Source organism: Ovis canadensis, chromosome 7, assembly GCF_042477335.2.
Source record: "Ovis canadensis isolate MfBH-ARS-UI-01 breed Bighorn chromosome 7, ARS-UI_OviCan_v2, whole genome shotgun sequence".
NCBI classification, from domain to species: domain Eukaryota; kingdom Metazoa; phylum Chordata; class Mammalia; order Artiodactyla; family Bovidae; genus Ovis; species Ovis canadensis.
In genome coordinates, this window is record NC_091251.1 from 21,211,139 (window position 1) to 21,229,087 (window position 17,949).

The following is a 17,949-nucleotide window of genomic DNA, read 5'->3' on the forward strand; positions in this document are numbered from 1 at the left end:
GAATCTGTTCAAATATCCATCCACAGTTCGATTACATCTGCAGTTCTATTAGCAAACGTCAGCTTAGGTTAGTTCACTGTAAGTAGCTAGAAAGTTGCAAGACTAGATGACCTTAATTGCTTTATTGTTACTATTACTGTAACTGTTTGGAATTCTAGTACATAACACTCTGAGATATTAAATCTCCATTTAGGTCACCAAGAAGCATTACTTAAGTTTGACTTCTTACCCACAGTGAGTGAGTGAAGTCACTCAGTCATGTCCAACTCTTTGTGACCCCATGGACTGTAGCCTACCAGGCTTCTCCATCCATGGGATTCTCCAGGCAAGAATACTGGAGTGGGTTACCATTTCCTTCTCCAGGGGATCTTCCCAGCCCAGGGATCGAACCCGGGTCTCCTGCATTGGAGGCAGATGCTTTAACCTCTAAGCCACTAGGGAAGCCCTCTTACCCAGAAGTCACCCTAATTATTAATACTGCAGATGAGCACATTTAAGACACTTCATAAATCAGTAATAAATAATGTGTATTATATTTATTTTACCACCTATTCCATTTTCACCATCCTTAGGGGTTTAAGCAGTTAGTCAATAAACGAATACAATATTCCACCGTGCACACACACCTAGTAATTACTGGTAAAGAACAACAGTATTATGCCTTTAGGGGGGGAAACTAAAATGAATTTATAATTTTGCTAGCTTACTTGTTTATCTAGAACAGTGATTCCCAACTTTGCTCTACATCAAAATTACCTGAAAGAGTTTTTCAAATATGTTGACACTGATATTCCACCCAGAATCTGATGTAACTAGCCTAGGGAGCAAATTGGGTATCAGATTTTTAAAACATTTCCCAGATGACTGTAACACAAACCCAAAGTTAAGAAAAGCCAGGGTTTTAACTGTGTGTATTTCTGCTTGGCTGTGTGAGTATGCATGTTAGAAGCTGTTATGACAAGGGTAACAAGTAGGAATCGGAATCCATGGGACATAAAATTGGGGTGGAGATCTCAACAGTCCTAGTAGCAGAATGTTTTTTTAAACTCTGAAAATAGAAATCAGTAATCAATATATAAATGCATTATTATATTGAACACTGATATTTATAATATATTCCTACTGGATGCCAACCCATTTCTAACCCTCAGGGAATCTCAAGTAGCAATGGAAATTTTCTGATTAAGATCAAATGAAAAAGCCTGTAATTTTATCCTATTTTATTTTTTCCTGCAGCCTAGAGGCCTAATTAAAATAATAATTGTATTCCACAGATGCCGGCTAAACACTTAGGTCTTTGGAGTGCTCTGAGTATACATGGAGTTGTTCCACATCTATAGTCTTAGAGTGAGCAACTACGTGTGAACCACATGGCATATGTGCTTTTCTAGATTTGTTTCTGTTAACCCCTGTTTAGGGAATTCTTATGAAGATTCCTAAGTCTAACTGACAGAATTCACTGTTTCATTCCTGCTTGGCACTCTACAGATCTGCGCATCTGCCAGTGACAACCTGAATTCTTCAGCGGCATTGCCTTTCTTATGTGGCTAATGGTCAGCATTCACCATATAACTAAATTAGCTCTTAAAATCTGTAATGCAACTTCCTCCTTCTTTCAAGGTTAGAAAATAACAGCAGAAAAATTCATAGCTGTCTGGATACACTGCCACAGCCACAGATCCTGATCCTGCCCTTTTTTCCAATTAGCAAAATGTTTCCTTGGGAACTAAATTACTATTCCCCATTCATCCATCTGCCTCCTTCCTCCTTGCATGCAGGGAAGGTATAAAACGTATTTTGCAAACAATTTGTAGAGATAGCATAAAGAAGTTGCCCAGTTTTTCCAAACCAGGCATTTAAAAGGGCTACTGATTTTCTTTCCTTTGTAAAAACTTAAACATACCTTAACAGAACAACTTCCAAAAACTGTTCATCATTTCCACATACTATTTGACAGATTTTACATATGGCTTTTAAATGTTCATGAGCCCAATTAATTTGTCTAGCTCCCTTGATTATGAAAGACCCTCAGAATGATAGAAAACCTTCCTCTTCCTGTTAAACTGAGAGCAGTCCTGTTAAACTTCTGCACATGCCCACAGAAGTCTTTCTGCATCAAGAACTGCTTTATCAAACATTTGTTTTCTTTATTTTGTTCTACAAAAACCTTCACTTTTGTCTTTCTTGTACCACAAGAGTCCAAACTTCCTACGTTGTTGTGCTATTAGTTTTATATGTTAACATAATGGGGAAATAGAATCTCTTTCTTAAAAATTTCATAGAAGTATAGCACAATGTAGAAAACTGAGAAAATTTATGAGGGGAAAAAAATCACTTATAACCCTACCACTATTTAAATCGTTCTTAGTATTTTCATGTATCCTTTCCAGTTTTTCTGTACATTACTGCAAATAATCACACTGTGGGTTCATTTCTGTATCCTGTTGTTTTCCAGTTACTACAATCTACGCATTTTCCGTGGTATCACTACATAATGTTTCTATCCATTCTCCTGATTAACTTCCTCCCATTCTGCAGATCTCAATTCAAGGTTACATCTTCAGTGATACCTATCTTGATATCTCAGTCTATGTAAGGCTGCCTTGTTACTTGCTTTCATAGAACCATGTTCCTTTCCTACATAGCACTAACTAGGGTGTAATTCTTTTTTTTATTTTTTGGCTGTGCCACACCCAGCATACAGAATGTGGGACCTTAACTGCCAATCAGGGCTTGAACCCATGTCCCCTGCAGTGGAAACTCAGTCTTAACCACTCCATAGTATAATTATGTCATCTGTTTCCCATGAGACTATAAGCTCCAAGACAACCAAACCCATGTCTGTCTACTGTCTATAGCCATGAGTAGGTATAAAACCTACAAAAATTCCTGAAATGTAGCAGATACCCACATCCAACAAATATTTATTGACATGCCACTGTGTGCCAACAAATATAATATGTTGAATAAGTAATCCTCATTTTCAATGGTCACCTGACAATTGTCTGATATATACTATCACATATTATCTAACCAATCCCTATTGATGGACATTTATATTTTTCCAAAGTGTCACCATTATTAATAATGCCTTACTGAGTATCTTTGTCTGCATAACATTTTCAATATCTACAATTATTTCCCTAGAACTGTTTCCCAGGGTCAGCTGAATCAAAAGGCAAATATACTCTTGTGGCACTTAACACATATTTCCAAATGTTTTCCAATTTATGTTGCCACAAGCAATAAATCAGTGTAGCAGTACCCTTTTTTAATGTTTTTGTTAAGTTATTAATAGATACAAGATACTTTATTGTTTTAATTTACACTTGTAGTTTTAGGTTGAATGTTTTTCTTATGTTTATTATCTGCATTTCTTTACTCAACTGTAACAGTCCCTTTTCTAATAATATTATGATGGTATCACAAGGATGCGCAACACTAGTGCAATAAACATACAGATGTTATTTAAAAATTAATTTGAAAATATGAATACACCTTTAGTTACTTGAATCAATAAATGAATCTGCATTTTCCATGACAATTTTATTTTTTCTTGTTTGTTCAGTCACTAAGTCATACCTGACTCTTTGTGATCCCAAGGACAGGCTTCTCTGTCCTTCACTATTTCCCAGAGTTTGCTCAAATTCATGGCCATTGAGTCAGTGATTAGCTGCAAGGTATAGAAAACCCAAAATAACTGCATCATAGTAGAAGTTGACTTCTCTCCCAGGCAAGTGGCCTAGAGCTGTACGGCACTCTACAGACCCTGCTCGTTCCATATAGATCTACTCTGTGTGTCCTCCACCTGACAGCCCAAGAGGGCAGCATCTCTGTTCCAGGCGGCAGACAGACAAAGGGATGAAGAAGAGGCAAATGGCTTATGCCACTTAATGTCTCTTCAGAATGTTTTCCAGAAGTTGCCACGAGGTATTTCTATTTACAACCCATAGGCTAGAGCTTAAGTCACAGAAATATAGACTCTATTTGGGGTAGTCAAATTCTCAATTAAAATTCTATTTCTACTAGTGGTTGCCAATGGGGGGGAGGAGGAGGGGAGAGGGTTGGATTGAGAGTTTGGGATTAGCAAATGCAAACTGGTATATGTATAGAATAGATAAAAAGTCCTACTGTACAGCACAGAGAACTATATTCAATATCCTTGATAAACCATATGGAAAAGAATATGAAAAAAATTATATATGTGTAAAACTGAGTCATTTTGTTGTACAGCAATAACTAATATTGTAATTCAGCTATATTTCAATACAAATAATTTTGCAAATCCCATCTCTGTTGAAAAAGATAAAACACTGAAGAACTACAACTAGCTTCTGCCACAGTAATGTGATACAGTTCAAATAACAGATAATTTACAGATGTTCATTTTTATATATTACAAATCTCACCAACTTTAACTAGAGCTTCTGGCAGATGCAATCATGACCAGTTGACCAAAAAACGGATCAGATCTCATCACAAGTTTATTCTGCTTGTTTTAAGGGGCCCTGCAGCAGCTAGACTTCTTTGAGTCCTCTTAACATGTGCATAAAATAGTCACAGAATCAGGCTGCAAACAATGGACCAAATATGTCATCTCACAAATCCAGCCACTGTCTATTTCAACTTTTTTCTTTTCCCTTATGATATATTAATATATTTTCTGTTGAGACAATTAGAAAACTCAAAAATTGACTTATTCTCATTTATTGAACATCTACTATATATCAAGCTAATAGGTAATCAGCAAAAAGAAAAAAGATGTGAAAAAACTACAAATAGAATAATGAGATTTAAATTAAATTGCTTACAGCAACATGGATTTGAAAATCATACAAATGGGAAAGATATAGTTAAAGCATCAGATAGCAAAAGTCACTCTTGAAATTGTAAAAAAAAAAAAAATTAACAAACAAAAATACTATAAATAAAACACTAGCAGTTCTTACATGTTTTTATCTCATGTGTATTGTATATACTACCTCCTGATAGCACAGAGGGTCTTTCTTTTTCTTAATAATATTGAGCAAACTAGCACTCAGTTAGGACTGCTAACGGACCGATGCAAATGACCTCTCTCAAAAATGGGTGTTGCACTACAAGCACTTCTCAAGCGCTACCCTTACTCTAAGGTGGCTCTGTTGGTGTGACTAAGCCAAAAAAGCAACATATTGTCACTGCCATAGACGCATATTAGTATATGCCTTTTGGTTAAGCTTGTTCTTATTTGGTTTCACCTTGCAATCCTATTGCAAATTATAATGCAAAAATTTTAGACATTTGATGTTGTACATATCCTACCTCTTGAGAGGAAAAAAAACATTGCCTGGCTACAGGAAAGAAACATCGTGATAAGGTAAGATATTTGAGCCAGTATTCTTCCTGTGTAATTACTGTAAATCAGTGAAAGGGGGAAAATGAATGGTAATTATAGTTCTGAAGAACAAATGGGGGTAACTGTACATTACCCTATAGGATTCTCAGTTCTAGTGAACTGTGATGTCCTGAAAAGCCCCCAGATGGCATTATAGCCTTGTTTTTCCTAAGTCATTTGTTTTCATATGGCACAGATCAGAAACAAACAAGAAATTCCTTTACTCCTATGATAAACGTGTATATGAAAAATACAATTTTCTTAATCTGTGCACTTCACCTTGAGGAGGTTCTCTTAATTCTGAAGTAGTTATGAATTTGATTTTTGTTTTGATTAAGAGAAAGCATTTTTCAAATAAAACAGTTCATAAACCAAAACTTCCAGAAAGAACAAAATGTAAATTTTTCAGAGATACTATTTTCTCTCTAAAATCCAATAATGTTTAAATAAATATATATGCACAGAATAAATTCAATCTTAAATGAATAATCTCAGTGAGAAAGAGAACTTTATCAGCACTGTCACTAATTCTATGCGATTGCTGAAAAATTGTTAATTCTCTTAAACTCAGTTTCTCTTCAAAGCAAGACCACTCATTTTTCTTAAACTGGAAACACCTTTGAGATCTCTAGTAAAATGCTAGGAGTAGTGTGAATAGCATGTTTCCAGCTAATACTAAATAATGGAATTTGTGTATTCAATAAATGTAATGTCAGGCATGTGACCAATGTAATTCAAGAGTAAATTACTGCATGAATACTAAACTGAAAATAATTTTTATTAAAATGTGCTGCGCAGTTATTTACACTGAGAAAGATAAACTTGTTTAAGTTGCATTTCTATGTGCCTGAATACATAAGCTTTTAACACTACAACCTTCTGGAAGTTATTCTGAAAGTAGGTAACACAAAATTTATCAAACTATATTTGACAACAAACATCATCAATTCTACAGTATCACTTTCTAAGGACATTAATTTTTATATATATTTATTTACTAAATAATCAATATAATAATCAAGTTGAAGGTTTAGGTTGCAATTTAATTTCAATGTTCTTTCCAAATTTAATCTACCCACTGCTGTATCAAACTATCTCTAATTTCAAATATCACATCACTTATGTGTGGAATCTAAAAAAATAAATGCAAATGAATTTACTTACAAAACAGAAACAGTCTCCCAGACATAAAAAACAAACTTACGGTCACCAAAGGAGAAAGGGATGGGAGGGATAAATTAGGAACTGGGGATTATCAGGTACACTTTATTACATATGAAATAAGCAACAAAGACCTGCTAGGAGCACCAGGAACTATATTCAATATCTTGGAATAACCTATACCAGAAAAAATGTGGAAAAGGATATTTATTTATACATACATACATACATATATATATATATGACTTCCTCTGGTGGCTCAGACAGTAAAGAATCTGCCTGCAATGCAGAAAACTCCAGTTCAATCCCCTGGTGAAAGGAATGGCGACTTCCTCCAGTATTCTTGCCTGGGAGAATTCCACAGACAGAGAAGCCTGGCAAGCTAAAATCCATGGTGTTGCAAAGAGTTGGACATGACTGAGCAACTAACACACACATACCTATTTATATATATACAAGTCACTTTGTTGTACACCTAAAACACTGGAAATGAACTATATTTCAATAAAAAAAATTACCTCTAACTTAATGTATTATGAAATTCAAACAAAATTTTATGTATTGAGAATTATTTAAGATTCAACTTGAAAATAGATTCCTATGAAAATATAACAGATTTTAAAATTTTTTCTAAAGCAATATTGATAAGAAACAGTCTAGTCTGCATCTAGATTAGGTAATTTAAAAGACTTTTTAATCTTTAATTTTCATCTTTATGTGAATTTGCATTTTTATGTTAAATGTAAAGCCCATGTCAAAGTTTTTCCAATTCTAGGCATGCACTTAAATTTTTTTCACAACTATACTTAAAAATTTCATGGTAACAAAAAGCATGAAATCTTTTCTGCCATCTAACACACACCGATACACAGAAGAAAGCTATTATATTAAAAATTCCAGAAGTTTACTTAAGATGCTGATTATTCACAGCCAACATTAAAGAACATCATTCTTTCAGTGTAATATACTTCAATATGCATTCAGTTCAGTTCAGTCGCTCAGTTGTGTCCGACTCTCTGCGACCCCATGAATCGCAGCACGCCAGGCCTCCCTGTCCATCACCAACTCCCAGAGTTCACTCAAATTCACGTCCATCGAGTCGGTGATGCCATCCAGCCATCTCATCCTCTGTCGTCCCCTTCTCCTCCTGCCCCCAATCCCTCCCAGCATCAGAGTCTTTTCCAATGAGTCAACTCTTCGCATCAGGTGGCCAAAGTACTGGAGTTTCAGCTTTAGCATCATTCTTTCCAAAGAACATCCAGGACTGATCTCCTTTAGAATGGACGGGTTGGATCTCCCTGAAGTCCAAGGGACTCTCAAGACTTCTCCAACACCACAGTTCAAAAGCATCAATTCTTCGGTGCTCAGCTTTCTTCGCAGTCCAACTTTCACATCCATACATGACCACTTGAAAAGCCATAGCCTTGACTAGATGGACCTTTGTTGGCAAAGTAACATCTCTGCTTTTGAATATGCTATCTAGGTTGGTCATAACTTTCCTTCCAAGAAGTAAGCATCAGTGGACTTCCCTGGTAGCTCAGCTGGGAGAGAATCTGCCTGCAGTGCAGGAGACCCAAGAAGTAAGCATCTCTTAATTTCATGGCTGCAATCACCATCTGCAGTGATTTTGGAGCCCCCAAAAATAAAGTCTGACACTGTTTCCACTGTTTCCCCATCTATTTGCCATGAAGTGATGGGACCAGATGACATGATCTTAGTTTTCTGAATGCTGAGCTTTATGCCAACTTTTTCACTCTCCTCTTTCACTTTCATCAAGAGGCTTTTTAGTTCCTCTTCCCTTTCTGCCATAAGGGTGGTGTCATCTGCATATCTCGTATCATCAATATGCATTACCAGTACATTAAAATTTTGGTTTTTTTGTAAGCTAAAGAAAAATGACTTTAAAAATTTAGGTCTCTAAATTGCTTTCCTTTAAATCAAGTACAGTGTTGCTTTCAGAGGCCCTATGCATAGCCTCACTGGAAAAAACTGCATAATTAGAAAACTAACAGATAAGAAAATAAGGATAATTATCTATCTTTCCCTTTTGGTGTAAGACCACTCTCTGACTGGGTTCCAGGCCCATTTGATTAAATAAATTTAGATTTGTTAAATTAGAAACCACAGTTATAACTTGAAAAAATATTTAAGAATAAATGTGCTTAAATACTATCTTTGTGATCTCATTAGATACATTATTCTAGAGTCCAAATGATTCTATGATAGAATTGACAATGACACTTTTGTCTAAAGATCTTTAACTGCTCTTCCAGCATTAACCCATTAATTTTCACACTTTCTCTGTGAGACAGTCATATATTTAGCTTAATTTTCCACATGAAAAAGTCAAATCTCCAGAAATGAATTTCCTAAAAATCATACATGCAATGCAAAAAGATGAAACTGAGCTCAAAACCCAGAAACTCAACTGAATAAGCAGAAAGAGTTTCAAACACTAATACACACAGAATGATTTTACAAGACAGCAGAGTAGAAGGACCTACGCGCGTCTTCTCCGGGAAGAATTCCAAACTGCAACTAGCTGCTGACCAATCATCGGCAGGAGAATGCTCAGTCTCACCAAAAAAGGGTATCTCTGTCCAAGGGCAGAGCAGAAGCCCCAACAAGATGGCAGGAGGGGTGAAATCATGTTTAGAATCAAACCCCATACCCACTAGAAACGCTCGGAGGGCTCAAACAAAACCTTGTGCACACCAAGAACCAGGGACCCCACAGGAGACTAAGCCAGACCTGCCTCTGAGTGTTCGGGCGTCTTCTGCAGAAGCATGGGCCAGCAGTGGCCTGCTGCGGGGACGGGGCTCTGGGAGCGGCAGACTTGCGAGGCATGGCGTGAGACATAAGTCCTCTTGGAGGAGGTGGCCATCAGCCCCACTGTAGAGCTGCTGAGCAGACGACCCACAAACTGGAGAACAACTATACCAAACAAGTTTTCACACTGTAGCAAAAGTTCTAGGGCCCTCAACAGATTCGCCAACCTGGAAATCCAGCAAAGGGGCTGAGAACCCCCCAGGGAACTTGACGTTGCAGGCCAGTGGGATATGATTACAGAATTTTCATAGGACTGGGGAAACAGACACTTGGAGGGCACAAACAAAACCTTGTGCATACCAGGACCCAGAAGAAAGGAGCAGTGACCACACAAGAGACTGAGCCAGACTTGCCTACGAGTGTCCAGGAGTCTCCAGTGGAGGTGTGGGTCAGCAGTGGCCTGCTGCCGGCTTAGGGCACTGAATAAAACCGTCCTGGGAGCTGCAGCATGCTGGCTTAAGGCCTTTTGAAGGCAGTCCCTATTACAGCCATTATCCCACTATAGTTTGGCCTCAGGATAAAATACAGGGAGAGAACACAGCCCAGCCCATCAGCAGAAAACTCAGTTCAGTTCAGTTGTTCAGTTGTGTCAGACTCTTTACAACTCTATGGACTGCAGCACTTCAGGCTTCCCTGTCCATCACCAACACCCAGAACTTACTCAAACTCATGTCCATCGAGTCGGTGATATCATCCAACCATCTCATCCTCTGTCGCCCCCTTCTCCTCTTGCCACCTTCTCCTCTTGCCCTCAATTTTTCCCAGCATCAAGTTCTTATCCAACGAGTCAGTTCTTTTCATCAGGTGGCCAAAGTATTGGAGCTTCAGCATCAGTCCTTCCAATAACTATTCTGGACTGATTTCCTTTAGGATAAACTGGTTGGATTTCCTTGTAGTCCAAGGGACTCTCAAGAGTCTTCTCCAACACCATCATTCAAAGCATCAATTCTTTGGCACTCAGCTTTCTTTATGGTCCATCTCTCACATCCATACCTGACTACTGGAAAAACCATAGATGGACCTTTGTCAGTTAAGTAATGTCTCTACTTTTTGATATGCTGTCTAGGTTTGTCACAGTTTTTCTTCCAAGGAGCAAGTGTCTTTTAATTTCATGGTTTCAGTCATGATCTGCATGGAGCCCAAGAAAATAAAGTCTGTCATTGTTTCCCCATCTATTTGCCTGAAGTGATGGGACCAGATGCCATGATCTTAGTTTTTTGAATGTTGAGTTTTAAGCCAGCTTTCTCACTCTCCTCTTTCAATTCCATCAAGAGGCTCTTTAGTTCCTCTTCGCTTTCTGCCGTAAGGGTGATGTCATCTGCATATCTGAGGTTATTGATATTTCTCCCGGCAATCTTGATTCCAGCTTCTGCTTCATCCAGCCAGGCATTTCACATGATGTACTCTGCATATAAGTTAAATAAGCAAGGTGACAATATATAGCCTTGACGTACTCCTTTCCCAATTTAGAACCAGTGCGTTGTTCCATGTCTATTTCTAACTGTTGCTTCTTCACCTGCATACAGAGGTCCACAGATCCACTGGAGAAGGGAATGGCAAACCACTTCAGTATTCTTGCTTTGAGAACCCTATGAACAACATGAAAAGACAAAAAGATATGACACTGAAAGATGAACTCCCCGGGTCTGTAGGTGCCCAATATGCTACTGGAGAACAGCAAAGAAACAGCTCCAGAAGGAATGAAGAGGCTGAGCCAAAGTGGAAACAGCACCCAGGTATCAATGTGTCTGGCAGTGAAAGTAAAAGTCTGATGCTGTAAAGAGCAATATTACATGGGAACCTGGAATGTTAGTTCCATGAATCAAGGTAAATTGAAAGTGGTCAAACGGGAGATGGCAAGAGTGAACATCAACATTTTAGGAATCAGTGAACTAAAATAGACCGGAATGGACAAATTTAATTCAGATGACTATTAAATCTACTACTGTGGACAAGAATCTCTTAGAAGAAATGGTGTAGCCCTCACAGTCAACAAGAGTCCAAAATCCAGTACTTGGATGCAATCTCAAAAACAGAATGATCTCTGTTCACTTCCAAGGCAAACCATTCAAAATCACAGTAATCCAAGTCTATGCCCTGACCACTAAGGCCAAAGAAACTTAAGTTGAACTGTTCTATGAAGACCTAAAAGATCTCCTAAAACCAACACTAAAAAAAAAGATGTCCTTTTCATTATAGGGGACTGGAATGCAAAAGCAGGAAGTCAAGAGATACCTGGAGTAACAAGCAAATTTGGCCTTGGAGTACAGAATGAAGCAGGAAAAAGGCTAACAAAGTTTTGCCAAGAGAACGCACTGGTCACAACACCCTCTTCCAACAACACAGGAGAAGACTCTACACATGGACATCACCAGATGGTCAACACCGAAATCAGACTGATTATCTTCTGTGCAGCCAAAGACGGAGAAGCTCTATACAGTCAGCAAAAACAAGATGAGGAGCTGACTGTGGCTCAGATCATGAACTCCTTATTGCCAAACTCAGACTTAAACTGAAGAAAGTAGGGAAAATCACTGGGTATGACCTAGTATGATTCAGGTATGACCTAAATCAAATCCCTTACGATTACACAATGGAAGTAACAAAGAGATTCAAGGGATCAGATCTGATAGACAGGGTGCCTGAAGAACTATGGACTAGGGTTTGTAACATTGTACAGGAGGTAGTGATCAAGACCATCCCAAAGAAAAAGAAACACAAAAAGGCAAAATGGTTATTTGAGGAGGCCTTACAAATAGCTGATTAAAAAAGAGAAGCGAAAAGAAAGGGAGAAAAGGAAAGATATACCCATCTGAATGCAGACTTCCAAAGACTAGCAGGGAGAGATAAGAAAGCCTTCCTCAGTGATCAGTGCAAAGAAATTGAGGAAAACAACAGAATGGGAAAGACTAGAGATCTTTTCAAGAAAATCAGTGATACCAAGGGAACACTTCATGCAAAGATGGGCTCAATAAAGGACAGAAATGGTATGGATCTAACAGAAGCAGAAGATATTAAGAGTTGGCAAGAATACACCTTGCCACCTTGCCAATACAAAAATAGAAGAACTATACAAAAAATACCTTAATGACCCAGATAACCATGATATTGTTATCACTCACCTGGAGCCAGACATTCTGGAGTGCAAAATCAAGTGGGCCTTACAAAGCAACACTATGAACAAAGCTAGTGAAGGTGATGGAATTCCAGCTGAACTATGTCAAATCCTAAAAGATAATGTTCTGAAAGTACTGCACTCAATATGCCAGCAAATTTGGAAAACTCAGCAGTGGCCACAGGACTGGAAAAGGTCAGTTTTCATTCCAATCCCAAAGAAAAGCCAATGCCAAAGAATGTTCAAATTGATGCACAATTGCACTCATTTCACACACTAGCAAAATAATGCTCAAAATTCTCCAAGCCAGGCTTCAACTACATGAACTGAGAACTTCTAGATGTTCAAGCTGGATTTAGAAAAGGCAGAGGAACCAGATATCAAATTGCCAACATCCGCTGGATCACAAAGAGAGCAAGGAATTCCAGAAAAACATCTACTTCTGCTTCACTGACTACACTAAAGCCTTTGACAGTGTGAATCACAACAAACTGGAAAATTCTGAAAGAGATGGGAATACCAGACCACCTCACCTGCCTCCTGCAAAACCTGTGTGCAGGTTAAGAAGCAACAGTTAGAAATGGACATGGAACAACGGACTGTTTCCAAATTAGGAAAGGAGTATGTCAAGGCTGTATATTGTTACCCTACTTATTTAAGTTATATGCAGAGTACATCATGCAAAGTGCTGGACTCGATAAAGCACAAGCTGGAATCAAGATTGCTGGGAGAAATATCAATAACCCCAGATATGCAGATGACACCACCCTTATGGCAGAAAGTGAAGAGGAACTAAAGAGCCTTTTGATGAAGGTGAAAGAGAATGAAAAAGCTGGCTTAAAACTCAACATTCAAAAACTAAGATCATGGCCTCTGGTCCCATCATTTCAGGCAAATAGGTGGGGAAACAATGGAAACAATGACAGACTATTTTCTTGGGCTAAAAAAATCACTGAAGATGGTGACTGCAGCCATGAAATTAAAAGATGCTTGCTCCTTGGAAGAAAAGCTATGACCAACCTAGACAGCATATTAAAAAGCAAAGACATTACTTTGCCAACAAAGGTCCAAATAGTCAAAGGTATGGTTTTTCCAGTAGTCATGTATGGTCCAGAGCTGGACCATAAAGAAGGCTGAGCACTGAAGAACAGATGCTTTGAACTGTGGTGTTGGAGAAGACTCTTGAGAGTCCCTTGGACTGCAAAGAAATCATGTCAGTCAGTCCTAAAGGAAATCACTCCTGAATATTCACTGGAAGGACTGATGCTGAAGCTGAAGCTTCAGTACTTTGGCCACCTGATGTGAAGAGCTGACTCATTAGAAAAGATCCTGATGCTAGGAAAGATTGAGGGCAGGAGGAGAAGGGGATGACAGAAGATGAGATGGTTGGATGGCATCACCGACTCAATGGACATGAGTCTGAGCAATCTCCGGGAGATGGTGAAGGACAGGGAAGCCTGGTGTGCTGCAGTCCTGGGGTCACAAAGAGTCGGATATGACTGAGTGACTGAACAATAACAACACACAGACTACCCATCTCTATCACTAAATTTACTAGACATAATTGAGACTTTCATCATGTTCTCCTGCCTCTTCTCCTCTGCTGCTGATCCACCCTGGAAATGAACTTCCTTTCACACCTGAAACCCATAAAGCTGAAGGTTAGTTTGTTCCCTCTTTCCAATCATTATGAAGTATGTTATTCTGTTAAATGCTAATGCCTTAGGTAAGTGGGTTCAGACTATGTTTGGTACTATTTAACATAGTGACATCCAACCAGTCTTTTATTTTTTAAGGCAGACAACTTGGTTTGCTATTGAATCTGACAAACTTGGATATTAATGCAGTTCTGACACTAATCGTGAATTTAAACACCTTACTTGCACTTTGCACTCTGAGATTACTCCTTGACCCTCAGTTTCTTCATCTGTGATATGGAAATAGTTCTGTTTCTTCACAAGTTTGTTAATATAATCACATAAGATTATATAAAGCATAGAGATTATATAAAGTATCTGAAACACTGCTGTAATTTCATTAAAAACCCAGTTCAGTTTAGTTCAGTTCAGTCGCTCAGTCGTGTCCGACTCTCTGCGACCCCATGAATCACAGCACGCCAGGCCTCCCTGTCCATCACCAACTCGCAGAGTTCACTCAAACTCACATCCATTGAGTCGATGAGCCATCCAGCCATCTCATCCTCTGTTGCCCCCTTTTCCTCTTGCCCCCAATCCCTCCCAGCAACAGAGTCTTTTCCAATGAGTTAGCTCTTTGCATGAGGTGGCCAAAGTACTGGAGTTTCAGCTTTAGCATCATTCTTTCCAAAGAAATCCCAGGGCTGATCTCCCTCAGAATGGACTGATTGGATCTCCTTGCAGTCCAAGGGACTCTCAAGAGTCTTCTCCAACACCACAGTTCAAAAGCATTGATTCTTCGGCGCTCAGCTTTCTTCACAGTCCAACTCTCACATCCATACATGACCACAGGAAAACCCATAGCCTTGACTAGACGGACCTTTGTTGGCAAAGTAATATCTCTGCTTTTGAATATGCTATCTAGGTTGGTCATAACTTTCCTTCCAAGGAGTAAGCGTCTTTAAATTTCACGGCTGCAATCACCATCTGCAGTGATTTTGGAGCCCCCAAAAATAAAGTCTGACACTGTTTCCATTGTTTCCCCTTCTATTTCCCATGAAGTGATGTAGTTCTCAGGAAAATTAAACATAGAGAATCATTTTGACTAAAATCCTTGTTTGGGCATATATACTAGGAACTATAAACATTAATAAAGGAAACTAAAGAGGATTCAAATAAATGGAAAGATTTCCCATGCTTTTGGACTGGAAGAATTAATGTTGTTAAAACATCAATACTATCCAAAGTAATCTGCACATTTAATGCGATCCTTATCAAATTACCTATGGCATTCTGCACAGAACTAGAACAAATAATCTAAAAATGTATATGGAACCATAAAATACCCAGAACTGCCAAAGCAATCCTGGAAAAAAAAAAGAGAAAAAAGCAGAAACCCTAACTATCCCAGACTTCAGACAATACTACAAAGGTACAGTAATTAAAAGTGTAGTACTGGTGTAAAAACAGACATTCCAGAATCACTGGAACAGAACAGAAAGCCCAGGAATAAACCCACACATCTATGGTCACTTAATTTTCAACAAAGGAGGCAAGAATATAAAATGGGGAAAAGAACTGCCTCTTCATCAAGTGGTGCTGGAAGTTGGACAGCTGCATGTAAATCAGTTAAGCTAGAACACACCCACACACTATAAACACAAAATGAACAAAAAATAAACTCAAAATGGCTTAACAACTCAAACATAAGACATGATACCATAAAACTCCTGAAAGAGAACATAGGCAAGACATTCTGATATAAATCACACCCATGTCTTCTTAGGTCAGTCTCCCAAGCCAACAGAAATAAGAATAAGCAAATAGGACCTAATCAAACTCAAAAGTTTTTGCACAGCAAAGAAAACCACAGATAAAACGAAGACAACCTATGGAATGGGAGAAAATTTTTGGAAACAATGTGACTGACAGGGCTTAATTTTAAAAATATATAAACAGCCCACCTGGCTCAAAATCAAAAAAAGAAACAACCCAACCAAAAAAATGAGTAGAAGACCTAAACGGACATTTCTCCAAAGAAGACATACAGATGGCCAACAAACAGATGAAAAGATGCTCAACATCACTCATTACTGGAGAAATGCAAATCAAAACTACAACAAGATGTGGCCTCACACAGTCAGAATGGCCATCATCAAAAAATCTACAACAAATGCTGGAGAGAATGTGAATAAAAGGAAACTCTCTTGCACTGTTGGTGGGAATGTAAATGGATACGATCACTATGAAGAACCAGTATGGAGATTTCTTTAAAAACTAGGAATAAAACTACCATATGACCCAGCAATCCTACTACTGAGCATATACCCTGAGAAAATCGCAACTGAAAAAGTAGCCCACTGTTCACTGCAGCACTGTTTACAATAGCCAGAACGTGGAAGCAACCTAGATGCCCACTGACAGGTGAATGGATAAAGAAGTAGTAGTGCATATTTATAATGGAATATTACTTAGCCATAAAAAGGAACAAATTTGAGTCAGCTGAAGTGAGGTAGAGGAACCTAGGGCCTGTTATACAGAGTGAATTAACTTAGAAAGAAAAAAAATTTGTGTATTAATGCACATATATGAAATCTAGAAAAATGGTACTGATCAACCTATTTGCAGGGCAGGAACAGAGATGCAGACGCAGAGAATGGACTTGTGGCCACAGCAGGGCAAGGGGAGGGTGGGACCAGTTGAGAGAGAAGCATTAACAGACATACACGACTATGTGTGAAACAGATAGCTAGGGAAGCTGCTGTATAACAGGGCACTCAGCCTGGTGCTCTGTGAGGGCCTAGAAGGATGGGAGGAGGGTTCATGAGGGAGGGGATATATGTATACTTAATGACTGATTCATATTGTTGTACAGCAGAAACCAAGACAACATTGTAAAGCAATTATCTGCCAATTAAAAATAAATTTTAAACATTTTTAGATGGGCAGAAGACCTAAATAGACATTTCTCCAAAGAAGACATACAGATTGCCAGTAGACATATGAAAAGATGCTCAACATCACTAATTATTAGAGAAATGCAAAGCAAAATCAAAATGAAGTACCACCTCATCCCAGCCACAATGGCCATCATCAAAGTCTACAAACAATACATGTTGGAGAAGGTATGCGAAAAAAGGGAACCTTCCTACACTGTTTCTGGGAATATAAGTTGGTGCAGCCATTGTGGAAAAAGAGTATGTAGGTTCCTCAGAAAACTAAAAACAGAATTACCACATAATCTAGCAATTCCACTCCTGGGCATATATCCAGACAAAACTATAATTCAAAAAGATACAAGCACCTCTATGTTCATAGAAGCACTTTTCACAATTGCCAAGATAGGAAACAACCTAGGCGTCCACTTACAGATGAATGGATAAAAAAGACGTGGCACGTATATACAACGGAATAGTCCTCAGCCATTTAAAGAAAGAACCATGCCATTTGCAGCACCATGGATGGAACTAGGGATTATCACACCAAGTGAAGTAAGTCAGAAATAGAAAGGCAAATACCATATACATCACTTTAAGGGTAACCTAAAATATGATACAAACAAACCTATCTACAAACAGAACAGACCCACAGACATAGAGGCCAGACTTGCGTTTGCCAAGGGAAAGGGCATGGGGGGATGGACTGCAAGTCTGAGGTTATTCCATTCAGAATGAGTAAACAACAAGCTCCTATATATAGCACAGGGAACTATATCCAACCTCCTTAGATAAACTGTAATGGAAAAGAATATTAAAAAGAATGTTGTATATATATATGTATGTACATACATACACATACATGTATAACTGAATCAGTTTGCTGTACAGCAGAAATTA

The 17,949-nt window shown here is 38.4% G+C and overlaps 1 non-coding gene across 1 annotated transcript; it reads right to left on the reverse strand.

Moving 5' to 3' along the window:
* Window positions 1–368: 368 nt before the first annotated feature.
* On the reverse strand, window positions 369–441 carry TRNAW-CCA (transfer RNA tryptophan (anticodon CCA)). Its single transcript has one exon. It is a non-coding gene; the product is annotated as a tRNA-Trp (tRNA).
* Between the last annotated feature and the right edge of the window lie 17,508 nt (window positions 442–17,949).